Genomic DNA, 13,999 nt, shown 5'->3' with positions numbered 1-13,999 from the left:
GTTTGGGGCTATAGTGGATAAAGCCTGCAGTGGCCTTTTGTTAGTCTCTGACTTCTAGTCTCTTCCTCATCATTGCTTCTTGCACAAGCCACCAAATTAATATCTCCACAGCAAAACTCCTGTTATGTGCCTCCACAGCATATACAGTTCCAATGGCTTCTTGCTGGCTTTCTGAGTAAAACTACTCTCCTTGTTCCAACATTCAAGTTTCCACTACTGAGTTTGAGTCATCATCCAGCCTTTATCACCCATCCCTGTCCTCCATGTTTGTGTTCATTCAGTCAAATTAGATCTCTCACCACCAGTCCAGCACACCCCACACTTGCTTTCCCACTTGGTGACCTTTGTTTTTGCCATGGCTTGGGCCCTGAATGAATCCTTCTGAACACATTCTCATTTAGGCCTATGGAAAACATTCACCACCTATGCTCATCTAAAAGTGCCAGATCCTCCAGGAAGTCTTGAGAAAGCATCATATTTCCCATCTTTGAAGTCCATTGCATTGGAAGATTCTGCCACTATTTCCAGTGGCACAGTAGTGCTAATCCCATGGACTTCATAATAATTACCTGGAAAACTGAATGGAACAAAGGGTCAACTGCTGTTCTCATTCAAACTTCCAATGTTACTTGTGCCATGTTCTTAAGGACATGTCTTTTTTAGGTTACTGGAATTCCATTTGGAAAGGAAACACTCACTTTCCAAATTGCTTAATCACTTAAGCAGTGGGAGAATCTGGCAAATCACAAGGAAGTAAATTAGTTGGATGAAGTTCAGTTTTTGGTTAATTTTAATAAAACAGTGCTTTAAAAGACATTGAATTTTGTGAGTTTAATAAGAGAAAGAAAATAATTAATAGGAAAGGATCACTGGTTACATTTGGCCTGTGTTCCGATAATGAATATTCACTCTTTGTTCCTTTCCTAAATGCTCATCACTGCAAGGTCCTGTACTAGGAGCTGCATAGGGTGTAGGTATCAGAGACATGTAAACCTGGCCCTCAAAGATCTCACAGTCTATTGGAGAAAACTGAAAGAAAGACAAGAATTGAATAATTAGTGTAAATACTGCTTTGAGAAACATAAGGAAAACTTTTTGAGACAAAGAAATGCAATCAGTATAGTACTTCTGATTGTGGAAAGAATTTCTGTAAAAATAGCCTCTGTCAATTTAGAAACCATAGTGACACATTATTAGCTAACGCCTATTGAGTCAGTCTTTTGGGGGTATTTTTTTTTTTTTGAAGCACAGAATAAGTTTTAAAAATGAATGACCAAAATCTCCTGTGAAAGTATAAAGTAGAGATACAGCCAAGGTGGTGGTTAGGGTCTTAAGTTTGCATGTAGTCACTCTTGGATTCTCTTGAAATTATCCATGAGATACAGTTGTGAAAATTTTTTAGAGTAGCCAACCCTGTGCAGGAATTTATATACATTAATCTAAAAACAATTATGGAAGCTGGGCATGGTGGCTCATACCTATAATCCCATCACTTTGGGAAGCCAAGGTGGGAAGATTGCTTGAGACCAAGAATTTGAGACCAGATTAGGCAACACAGTGAGACCCTGTCTCTGCAAAAAACAGACAAACAAAAAAAACTTAGCCAGCTGTGGTGGTACATGCCTGTAGTCCCAGCTACTTAGGAGGCTGAAGAAAGAGGATTGCTTCAGCCCAGTAGTTAGAGGCTGCAGAGAGCTCTGATTGTGCCACTGCACTCCAGCCTGGGTGACAAAGTGAGACTCCGACGAAGATTTCCACATCTGACTTTTGGCTGTCATCACCTTTGCCATCTAGGGACAATTTTAGGGTTCCTTCTAATGCTTCCCTGGTCAGAATGTCTCTGGAGCCACTTGCCTGTCACCTGAGAATGTGCTTCTCTTCTCTCTGTCAGTGGTGGGGGAAGCTTGAGGGTCATTCATCTTTTCTTACCAGAGCTTTAGCAGCTTGTCGAAATGTTTCCAATTTGCCTTCCTCCCTGCCTGTGGGCACAAGCTAACTCTGTGGAAACCTGGGCAGCAGGATTCCTGGGACTATGTAAACCCGCACCTCTCCCCTGTCCTCTATCTACCTGACCCTTCACTAAAGAGAATTGAATTTAGGTGAGTCAAATGTGCATCTGAGGCTACTTCTCTACATAAAGTCAAAGAAAAATCCTCATAAGAACTGTTTCCCTATTGAGGAGTTCTATGCACAAGGAGTTCAGAATGCACAAGGAATTTTTTCTATCAATTATGCTTCCAAATTTCCAATCTTCCCTACCCCTAATCTTGCAGTGGGCTGCAACTAACTGGTAAAATGGCAGAGTAAGATCTGATCTGCAATGTTCATATTTTTTTTTTTAACTGTGTATTCCAACAATTCTTTATACATCTCAATCTCATATGAACTACAAGTAGGACAAACTCTACAATTTTATTTAATGTAGTACCTCCACAGTGAATAATACATGGCCTTGAATAGAGTAGTAACTGCTCAATAAAGAGTTTTTAAATGAATTTTGATAAGTTAAAGAAATTCCAGTGCATACTTTTAAAGAACACCATATTTTCCTAGAAATGTAAATATCCTAATTGAGATAATTTTCATATATATTTGAGAAGATGAGTTTGAAAACAATTCAGGACTTTTTCACATTCTAATTTATCTTTAGTTACTAGCTAGAAATTTGTTTCAAGAACTTAGAATTTCCACTGTAATTCACAGGCTATATGATATATATATACACACACACACACATATATATATAGAGAGTAATGATATGTATATATATAATGGTTTTTCACAAAAGAAATAATATAAAATCAAGTTTAAACTTAAGTTTATATTATTATTATTATTATTATTATTATTATTTTTTTGTTATACTTTAAGTTCTAGGGTACATGTGCATAATGTGCAGGTTTGTTACATATGTATACTTATGCCATGTTGGTGTGCTGCACCCATCAACTCGTCAGCACCCATCAATTCATCATTTATATCATGTATAACTCCCCAATGCAATCCCTCCCTCCTCCCCCCTCCCCCCTCCCCATGATAGGCCCGAGTGCGTGATGTTCCCCTTCCCGAGTCCAAGTGATCTCATTGTTCAGTTCCCACCTATGAGTGAGAACATGCGGTGTTTGGTTTTCTCTTCAAGTGATAGCTTGCTAAGAATGATGGTTTCCAGCTGCATCCATGTCCCTACAAAGGACGCAAACTCATCCTTTTTTATGGCTGCATCGTATTCCATGGTGTATATGTGCCACATTTTCTTAATCCAGTCTGTCACAGATGGACATTTGGGTTGATTCCAAGTCTTTGCTATTGTGAATAGTGCCGCAATAAACATACGTGTGCATGTGTCTTTGTAGTAGAATAATTTATAATCCTTTGGGTATATACCCAGTAGTGGGATGGCTGGGTCATATGGTACATCTAGTTCTAGATCCTTGAGGAATTGCCATACTGTTTTCCATAATGGTTGAACTAGTTTACAATCCCACCAACAGTGTAAAAGTGTTCCTATTTCTCCACATCCTCTCCAACACCTGTTGTTTCCTGACTTCTTAATGATTGCCATTCTAACTGGTGTGAGATGGTATCTCATTGTGGTTTTGATTTGCATTTCTCTGATGGCGAGTGACGATGAGCATTTTTTCATGTGTCTGTTGGCTGTATGAATATCTTCTTTTGAGAAATGTCTGTTCATATCCTTTCCCCACTTTTTGATGGGGTTGTTTGTTTTTTTCTCGTATATTTGTTTGAGTTCTTTGTAGATTCTGGATATTAGCCCTTTGTCAGATGAGTAGGTTGCAAAAATTTTCTCCCATTCTGTAGGTTGCCTATTCACTCTGATGGTAGTTTCTTTTGCTGTGCAAAAGCTCTTTAGTTTAATTAGATCCCATTTGTCAATTTTTGCTTTTGCTGCCGTTGCTTTTGGTGTTTTAGACATGAAGTCCTTGCCCATGCCTATGTCCTGAATGGTACTACCTAGATTTTCTTCTAGGGTTTTTATGGTATTAGGTCTAACATTTAAGTCTCTAATCCATCTTGAATTAATCTTCGTATAAGGGGTAAGGAAAGGATCCAGTTTCAGCTTTCTACTTATGGCTAGCCAATTTTCCCAGCACCATTTATTAAATAGGGAATCCTTTCCCCATTTCTTGTTTCTCTCAGGTTTGTCAAAGATCAGATGGCTGTAGATGTGCGGTATTATTTCTGAGGACTCTGTTCTGTTCCATTGGTCTATAGCTCTGTTTTGGTACCAGTACCATGCTGTTTTGGTTACTGTAGCCCTGTAGTATAGTTTGAAGTCAGGTAGCGTGACGCCTCCAGCTTTGTCCTTTTGACTTAGGATTGTCTTGGCAATGCGGGCTCTTTTTTGGTTCCATATGAACTTTAAAGCAGTTTTTTCCAATTCTGTGAAGAAACTCATTGGTAGCTTGATGGGGATGGCATTGAATCTATAAATAACCTTGGGGAGTATGGCCATTTTCACGATATTGATTCTTCCTATCCATGAGCATGGTATGTTCTTCCATTTGTTTGTGTCCTCTTTGATTTCACTGAGCAGTGGTTTGTAGTTCTCCTTGAAGAGGTCCTTTACATCCCTTGTAAGCTGGATTCCTAGGTATTTTATTCTCTTTGAAGCAATTGTGAATGGAAGTTCATTCCTGATTTGGCTCTCTGCTTGTCTGTTACTGGTGTATAAGAATGCTTGTGATTTTTGCACATTAATTTTGTATCCTGAGACTTTGCTGAAGTTGCTTATCAGCTTAAGGAGATTTTGGGCTGAGACGATGGGGTTTTCTAAATATACAATCATGTCATCTGCAAACAGGGACAATTTGACTTCTTCTTTTCCTAACTGGATACCCTTGATTTCTTTCTCTTGCCTGATTGCCCTAGCCAGAACTCCTAACACTATGTTGAATAGGAGTGGTGAGAGAGGGCATCCCTGTCTTGTGCCAGTTTTCAAAGGGAATTTTTCCAGTTTTTGCCCATTCAGTATGATATTAGCTGTGGGTTTGTCATAAATGGCTCTTATTATTTTGAGATACGTTCCATCAATACCGAATTTATTGAGCGTTTTTAGCATGAAGGGCTGTTGAATTTTGTCAAAAGCCTTTTCTGCATCTATTGAGACAATCATGTGGTTCTTGTCTTTGGTTCTGTTTATATGCTGGATTACGTTTATTGATTTGCGAATGTTGAACCAGCCTTGCATCCCAGGGATGAAGCCCACTTGATCATGGTGGATAAGCTTTTTGATGTGCTGCTGAATCCGGTTTGCCAGTATTTTATTGAGGATTTTTGCATCAATGTTCATCAGGGATATTGGTCTAAAATTCTCTTTTTTTGTTGTGTCTCTGCCAGGCTTTGGTATCAGGATGATGTTGGCCTCATAAAACGAGTTAGGGAGGATTCCCTCTTTTTCTATTGATTGGAATAGTTTCAGAAGGAATGGTACCAGCTCCTCCTTGTACCTCTGGTAGAATTCAGCTGTGAATCCATCTGGTCCTGGACTTTTTTTGGTGGGTAGGCTATTAATTGTTGCCTCAATTTCAGAGCCTGCTATTGGTCTATTCAGGGATTCAACTTCTTCCTGGTTTAGCCTTGGGAGAGTGTAAGTGTCCAGGAAATTATCCATTTCTTCTAGATTTTCTAGTTGATTTGCGTAGAGGCGTTTATAGTATTCTCTGATGGTAGTTTGTATTTCTGTGGGGTCAGTGGTGATATCCCCTTTATCATTTTTTATTGCATCTATTTGATTCCTCTCTCTTTTCTTCTTTATTAGCCTTGCTAGCGGTCTGTCGATTTTGTTGATCTTTTCAAAAAACCAACTCCTGGATTCATTGATTTTTTGGAGGGTTTTTTGTGTCTCTATCTCCTTCAGTTCGGCTCTGATCTTAGTTATTTCTTGCCTTCTGCTAGCTTTTGAATGTGTTTGCTCTTGCCTCTCTAGTTCTTTTAATTGTGATGTTAGAGTGTCAATTTTAGATCTTTCCTGCTTTCTCTTGTGGGCATTTAGTGCTATAAATTTCCCTCTACACACTGCTTTAAATGTGTCCCAGAGATTCTGGTATGTTGTATCTTTGTTCTCATTGGTTTCAAAGAACATCTTTATTTCTGCCTTCATTTCGTCATGTACCCAGTAGTCATTCAGGAGCAGGTTGTTCAGTTTCCATGTAGTTGAGCGGTTTTGATTGATTTTCTTAGTCCTGAGTTCTAGTTTGATTGCACTGTGGTCTGAGAGACAGTTTGTTATAATTTCTGTTCTTTTACATTTGCTGAGGAGTGCTTTACTTCCAATTATGTGGTCAATTTTGGAATAAGTGCGATGTGGTGCTGAGAAGAATGTATATTCTGTTGATTTGGGGTGGAGAGTTCTATAGATGTCTATTAGGTCCGCTTGGTGCAGAGATGAGTTCAATTCCTGGATATCCTTGTTAACTTTCTGTCTCGTTGATCTGTCTAATGTTGACAGCGGAGTGTTGAAGTCTCCCATTATTATTGTATGGGAGTCTAAGTCTCTTTGTAAGTCCCTAAGGACTTGCTTTATGAATCTGGGTGCTCCTGTATTGGGTGCATATATATTTAAGAGAGTTAGCTCTTCCTGTTGAATTGATCCCTTTACCATTATGTAATGGCCTTCTTTGTCTCTTTTGAGCTTTGATGGTTTAAAGTCTGTTTTATCAGAGACAAGGATTGCAACCCCTGCTTTTTTTTGTTCTCCATTTGCTTGGTAGATCTTCCTCCATCCCTTTATTTTGAGCCTATGTATGTCTCTGCATGTGAGATGGGTCTCCTGAATACAGCAGACTGATGGGTCTTGACTCTTTATCCAGTTTGCCAGTCTGTGTCTTTTAATTGGAGCATTTAGTCCATTAACATTTAAGGTTAATATTGTTATGTGTGAACTTGATCCTGCCATTATGATATTAAGTGGTTATTTTGCTCGTTAGTTGATGCAGTTTCTTCCTAGCCTCGATGGTCTTTACATTTTGGCATGTTTTTGCAATGGCTGGTACTGGTTGTTCCTTTCCATGTTTAGGGCTTCCTTCAGGGTCTCTTGTAAGGCAGGCCTGGTGGTGACAAAATCTCTAAGCATTTGCTTATCTGTAAAGGATTTTATTTCTCCTTCACTTATGAAACTTAGTTTGGCTGGATATGAAATTCTGGGTTTAAAATTCTTTTCTTTAAGAACGTTGAATATTGGCCCCCACTCTCTTCTGGCTCGTAGAGTTTCTGCTGAGAGATCTGCTGTTAGTCTGATGGGCTTCCCTTTGTGGGTAACCCGACCTTTCTCTCTGGCTGCCCTTAAGATTTTTTCCTTCATTTCAACTTTGGTGAATCTGGCAATTATGTGTCTTGGAGTTGCTCTTCTGGAGGAGTATCTTTGTGGCGTTCTCTGTATTTCCTGAATTTGAATGTTGGCCTGCCCTACTAGGTTGGGGAAGTTCTCCTGGATGATTTCCTGAAGAGTGTTTTCCAACTTGGTTCCATTTTCCCCCTCACTTTCAGGCACCCCAATCAGGTGTAGATTTGGTCTTTTTACGTAATCCCATACTTCTTGCAGGCTTTGCTCATTTCTTTTTCTTCTTTTTTCTTTTGGTTTCTCTTCTCGCTTCATTTCATTCATCTGATCCTCAATCGCTGATACTCTTTCTTCCAGTTGATCGAGTCGGTTACTGAAGCTTGTGCATTTGTCACGTATTTCTCGTGTCATGGTTTTCATCTCTGTCATTTCGTTTATGATCTTCTCTGCATTAATTAGTCTAGCTGTCAATTCTTCCACTCTTTTTTCAAGATTTTTAGTTTCTTTGCGCTGGGTACGTAATTCCTCCTTTAGCTCTGATAAGTTTGATGGACTGAAGCCTTCTTCTCTCCTCTCGTCCAAGTCATTCTCTGACCAGCTTTGATCCGTTGCTGGCGATGGGCTGCGCTCCTTTGCAGGGGGAGATGCGCTCTTATTTTTTGAATTTCCAGCTTTTCTGCCCTGCTTCTTCCCCATCTTTGTGGTTTTATCTGTCTCTGGTCTTTGATGGTGGTGACGTACTGATGGGGTTTTGGTATAGGTGTCCTTCCTGTTTGATAGTTTTCCTTCTGACAGTCAGAAGGACTGTCTGTTGGTCTGTTGGAGATTGCTTGAGGTCCACTCCAGACCCTGTTTGCCTGGGTATCAGCAGCAGAGGTTGCCGAAGATAGAATATTGCTGAACAGCGAGTGTACCTGTCTGATTCTTCCTTTGGAAGTTTCCTCTCAGGGGTGTACTCCACCCTGTGAGGTGTGGGGTGTCAGACTGCCCCTAGTGGGGGATTTCTCCCAGCTAGGCTACTCAGGGGTCAGGGACACACCTGAGCAGACAGTCTGTCCGTTCTCAGATCTCAACCTCCGCGTTGGGAGATCCACGGCTCTCCCCAAAGCTGTCAGACAAAGTCGTTCGCGTCTGCACTGGCTCCCGCTACTTCCCCTGTTGGTCTTCAGCTGTGAGCTGTCCCCAGAGGTGGAGACCACAGAGACAGGCAGGCTTCCTTGAGCTGCTGTGAGCTCCACCCAGTTCGAGCTTCCCAGAGGCTTTGTTTACCTACTTAAGCCTCAGGAATGGCGGGCGCCCCTCCCCCAGCCTCGCTGCTGCCTTGCGGATAGATCGAGGCAGACTGCTGTGTTAGCAGTGAGGGAGGCTTCGTGGGCGTGGGACCCTCCCGGCCAGGTGTGGGATATATTCTGGTGTGCCTGTATGCTTACAGCGCAGTATTGGGGTGGGAGTTACCCGATTTTCCAGGTGTTGTGTGTCTCAGTTCCCCTGGCTAGGAAAACGGATCCCCTTCCCCCTTGCGCTTCCAGGTGAGGCGATGCCTCGCCCTGCTTCAGCTCTCGCTGGTCAGGCTGCAGCAGCTGACCAGCACCGATTGTCCGGCACTCCCTAGTGAGATGACCCCAGTACCTCAGTTGAAAATGCAGAAATCACCGGTCTTCTGTGTCACTCGCGCTGGGAGTTGGAGACTGGAGCTGTTCCTATTCGGCCATCTTGCTCCGCCCTCCCAATGTTCATATTTTACAATAGCCACCCTATTAATGAGGTTCTCTATGGCATATTGTTCTACAACAGATTGTATCATGTCTTCATCATGAATGATTCATTTCATAAGACATGCATCAAGTCAAAATTCAAAATCAGGCATCAGGCATCTATATTTTATATGTGATTGTAAAATAAAAATCTTCCCAGTGAGGATTTTGCCTCAAATGAGTGATTGAGTGACGGGAAGGGCTACCTTAAATGGCTCCACTGGGCAGAAGCAGGCAAGGAGGCTGCTCTTTCTCTATCGATAAGGAACAGTGTCAGGAAATCTACACCTCCTTGTCCCTGGCTTATTTTCTTACTTATACTATCTTGGAACCAAAAGGAGGATGTGGGTTGTATATTACAGGCTTACTATAAAGCAGTGGTTCTCAACCATGAGTGATTTTGCTCCCAGGAGACATTAGGTAATGTCTGTAGACATTTTTGATTGTCACAACTATGGAATGGAGAGGATACTAGCATCTAGTGTGTAGAGGCCAAGGATGCTGCTAAACATCCTACAATGTACAGGACACACAGTCCCCAGCAAAAAAGAATTATCAAGCCCCTAATGTCAATAGTGCTGATATTGAGATATCCTATTTTACTCTCATGTTGCCACTTTAATTGTATAAGGCTTTTCGGTAATAGAACACAAATTCCTTCTTATTTTCTCATTATTATAAATAGCCACTTGGGACTTAGTATATTAGAGATAATATTTAGTACTGACACCTTGGTAAGTTGGCATCATTACTTTTATTGTTTACAATAAAAATAAATATATAAATAAGTTACATATATAAATAAATAAGTCATGTCATATTCTGAGTAAAACCTCCTAGTTGGAGGTGAAGTGAGTCTTCTCTCTAACTGCCTAGATGACAGTGATCAAGTTCAGTCTTGAATGCTGTGTAGCAGCTTCTCAGCTCAGGACTGTACAGTCTACCTTGAAGAGTTCTCAACTTGGACACGTCCATCTTATGTTGAAAATGATGCAGATTTAGCTTGTAACATTTTCCACTGCTTGTGTAAAATAAAGTTTTACTTTGACTTGAGTCTTTTCTCTTTCTAAATATCTGTTTTCCTCTATAGTTAGCACAGCATTTTGGCCTATCCAAGGATCGATCTTTATGGTTTCCTCTCATATTGCCACTATCAGCCTAACTTACCAATTTACAAATTTCTCTTTTTTGTTTTCCCTTTTTAAACTCTTCTTCTTATTTTGGGTTATTTCTATTAACCCAAGTAATAAAGAGGAATAAAACACCAATTAAAGGCCTAAATGTTTTTCTAGTGATAATTTAATATACCCATGGGATACTAGTTAAAATGAGATATCAGTTTAGTATATATAGATATACACTTTCATAGTCATCAAATATACTACAAACTTACAATTTATCAATTGCTCTGTATTCTGAATTTACTATTACAATAAGCACATTTATCTCCTAATTAAAAAGACTAGTGAAAAAAAAAAACCAAACCTATCATTTTTATTTCCAATTAAATTTCAATTAAGGTCACCATTATTATACTGATTAATTTTACTCTCCATCTATGTTATCTGATGTGGCTAAAATCAAAATTTCATCTTTTTTTTTTATTTAAGTCTTGTGGGAAAAGATCTTACTTCAATTTTTAATATATAAAGTACATTCAGATTTCATTCCCTTTAAAGATTCTTTCTGAATAAACATTTTACTGTTAGCATTGAGTAACAATGCTGAAATTCTTTACAAAGAGTTGACATGTTTGTGGTACCTTAGTCCTTGGCAGTGGGCTGATTCCAACAAATGCTGTTTGTGGAGAAAGTTGCATCTCTCCCACAGAGAGGTCCTGTAACCTCTCCCCTTCCCTAACATCCTCCAGTTTATTATATTTGGGCTATTTGAAGACCTTTAACCAAAATGCACATTCATTGCCAGTATCACTGTGCATTCCATTGACCATCTTGCAACCATACCGAATGCTTGGTCTTTGCACATAAGTGTCCAATGGCTGTATGTGATAATATTAAATTGCAAGTTGTGATGGAAAATTTGAGTTTGTGCAACTTTATTGCATTATATATATTGCATTATTCCAAAAAGCCTACCTGGAAAATAAGAATCACTGGTAAATTTTTAAATATTCTTAATGATATGAGAGTTGGGGTCTTCTTAAACACTTTTTTCAAGCTAAGATTTTATAATGAGTAAGCTCTTTGAGTAATAACCACATTTATTAAGCTTATCAGAAGGTAGGCAACACATGACCCAAGTATAAGGAATAGACTTGCTATCTAAGAGCTGTCATGATAACCTCAGGGAAGTGTTAGTAGCATCTGGGCACAGAACTGTTCATCATGGCCTCATCCAAATGAGCTCAGGACTAGCCTTGCACCTTTCACTTAGTATTTCATTACCTCTAATAAGATGCTAATAGTAATTCTTCTATGGTTGTGTGAGTATTGAGATATTGTATGCTATATGCTTAAGTAGTACTTGACACATAGTAAGCAGTCAATAAATACTAACTATAATAATAATAAAATAAATTACCCAACATCTAATAATTATCTAACCAATTGTTTAGCTTGAAAAAAAATAAAGCAAATGTTGGTGAGGAGTAGACTTCACAGGCAAAACAGTCAAGCGAAAATTCCCAATCTGCATATAAACTATCATGACAGAACAATATTGCCAAAAGATACGGATACATGTAAAGAAACCAGCCCAGGGCAGGGTGACCCCCCACAGACAACAGACTCCTATTATTCTGCCACAGGTGACCTGCTCCTGCCAGAAGCCAAAAACTGCAGCCTACTTTTCTGAAGTGGTAATCTTGGGACTGAGGCATGGGCTATCTTGGGTTGTTCCCTATTTCCTTCTTTCCAGCTGCTTCCATTTTGGTTTCTTCCATAAGGGTAGGGAGCTTATCCATAAAGCAAGAAGTACTCTGCTGTGTGGAAAGGGTAAAAGCCTGGGGATACAAGCTACATACAGTGAGTACTGGACAGGCTTCTCCTTATTTAAACTGCCATGATGAAGGTAACTCATTGTATCCTTAAGCATCTACTACTTTAGGTTTTACTCCAAGGCTACAGAGTTGACATTGAGCCTGCATTATTCTCCAACATGGTATTTGGCACTTGGGATATTTCACAAGTTAGCTGAATTTGAACTTAAACAAATAGCCATTGAGTGTTTACTATATGGTCAGCATCATTTCTAGCCAGGGCACAAGTGTCCTTGAGAAGTAGGATGTACTTTTTTATTTAAGTAAGTATAAAACTACGCTGTATTTGTAAAAATCTGTGAAATGTCAAAGGAACATAGAAAATGCAATGACTACATTGATTTTTGGAGGACTGGTGAGAATTTCTGGAGGAAGTGATGTTCAGAATGGGTGTTGCAAGACAGACCAACATGGGAGAGGAGGAAAAAGAGAACTGAAAGAAGAACCTGTGTGAGACACGGAGCAGAGCATCTGTATATTGTTTGGGGTTGGCCACTGCTGCAATCGGAGTGGACAGATTGGGAGAAGCTGCAGAAGTAGGGTAGAGCCAGATGATAAAGACTTTTACAAGCTCTGCTAAAGATACTAGACTTCATCCATACACCGACAACAGGCCAGTTCAGGTTTTTAAGTAAAGAAAGACACGATCTGATTTGCTTGTTGGACCAGGACAGTGCAAGGGTATGGGAGAGACTGGTGCTATGATGCCAGCTGTAACCAGCTGTAGTGAGTCAGGGAGGAGACAGTGATGCCTCTGTAATGGCGGTGGCACGTGGAGAAGTGAGGACAGACTTGAGATACCTTTAGAAGGCAGAACCCACAGGGCTCCCCAGCCCTTGACTGTGGAGAGTGAGAAAGAGAAAGCAGTTATAGACCATAGAGGTTTCCAGCTCAGGGCACCTGAGTGGAGGAAACACTCCTGCTCTTTGTTGAAACACAGAAGAAGGGGCAGGAGAGAAGGGAGTGCGCTGAGGTCAGCTGGAGATGTGTTAAGGTTGAGAGACCTGCAGGATGGCAAGGTGGAAGGAGGTTACTGAACTGCTCTCACCTTTTCCTCATGGTCCTTGGATCTGATCATCTATTCCAAGTCAAAGCTTCTTCCAGAGTCTCCTGGATTAAGACTCTGTGGATCTAACATTGGGCCACTTTCACCACCTGGTTCTAATCACATCCCAAGGCAGTTTTCCTTCTCAGAGCTTTTTAAGTCATCTCTTTCTTGAGGTTTTCTTTTTTTCTTGCAGCTCTCTCGCATCTGTTAGTTCAGGAACTACTTTTCAGATTACCTCGCACCTATCTCAAATCACTTGCATTGTTTTCTCACATTTGTTCATAATATGGAACACCACAGAGCAGTGCATGATTAGAAATCCTGAAAGAAATCTAACATGTCCTTTACTCCAGCGTGTCACTTTACAAATGGAAACGTCTGAAGGCCAGAAAGAGTGGCATGAAGTCCACGTCACCTGACTTTTATTTTCAGACCCCATTCTCCTGCTTCCCCCTTTCATTCATTCCTCTTTCAAATTGCCTGTCCCCTTTCCATCCTACCTCCAGAGCTTACTGGCCCTCCCCTGGTTGTTCATGGGCCATATGAACTGCCCATCCAACAGCCCTTGATCAGTAAGGACTGGGACACTGAAAACTCAGTCAGAGAATGCTCTTCCCACCTTCCATTGTCCTTCTCCTTGTCATTTACACTGAAGTCATTCCCACATTGAAATCTTCATTAACCCCTCCGGACAAGTGTCAGAGAATCCAAACTCTCTGTCCTCTAAGGTCTGACCCCACTTTGGCTTTTCAGATGCATCTACACTGAAGCTCCTTCCCTGATCCTCCTCTGAGCTGCTCTACCAACAGCAGGTCCCTGCGAGTCAGAATCACTGTGTCCCACTTCTGCCCTTTGTGTTTGTTTTCATGTGATTTCCTTAACTCGAATTTTGTAAGCTT

Source organism: Rhinopithecus roxellana, chromosome 7 (assembly GCF_007565055.1).
Source record: "Rhinopithecus roxellana isolate Shanxi Qingling chromosome 7, ASM756505v1, whole genome shotgun sequence".
Taxonomy (NCBI): Eukaryota; Metazoa; Chordata; class Mammalia; order Primates; family Cercopithecidae; genus Rhinopithecus; species Rhinopithecus roxellana.
This window is presented reverse-complemented; position numbering follows the sequence as displayed.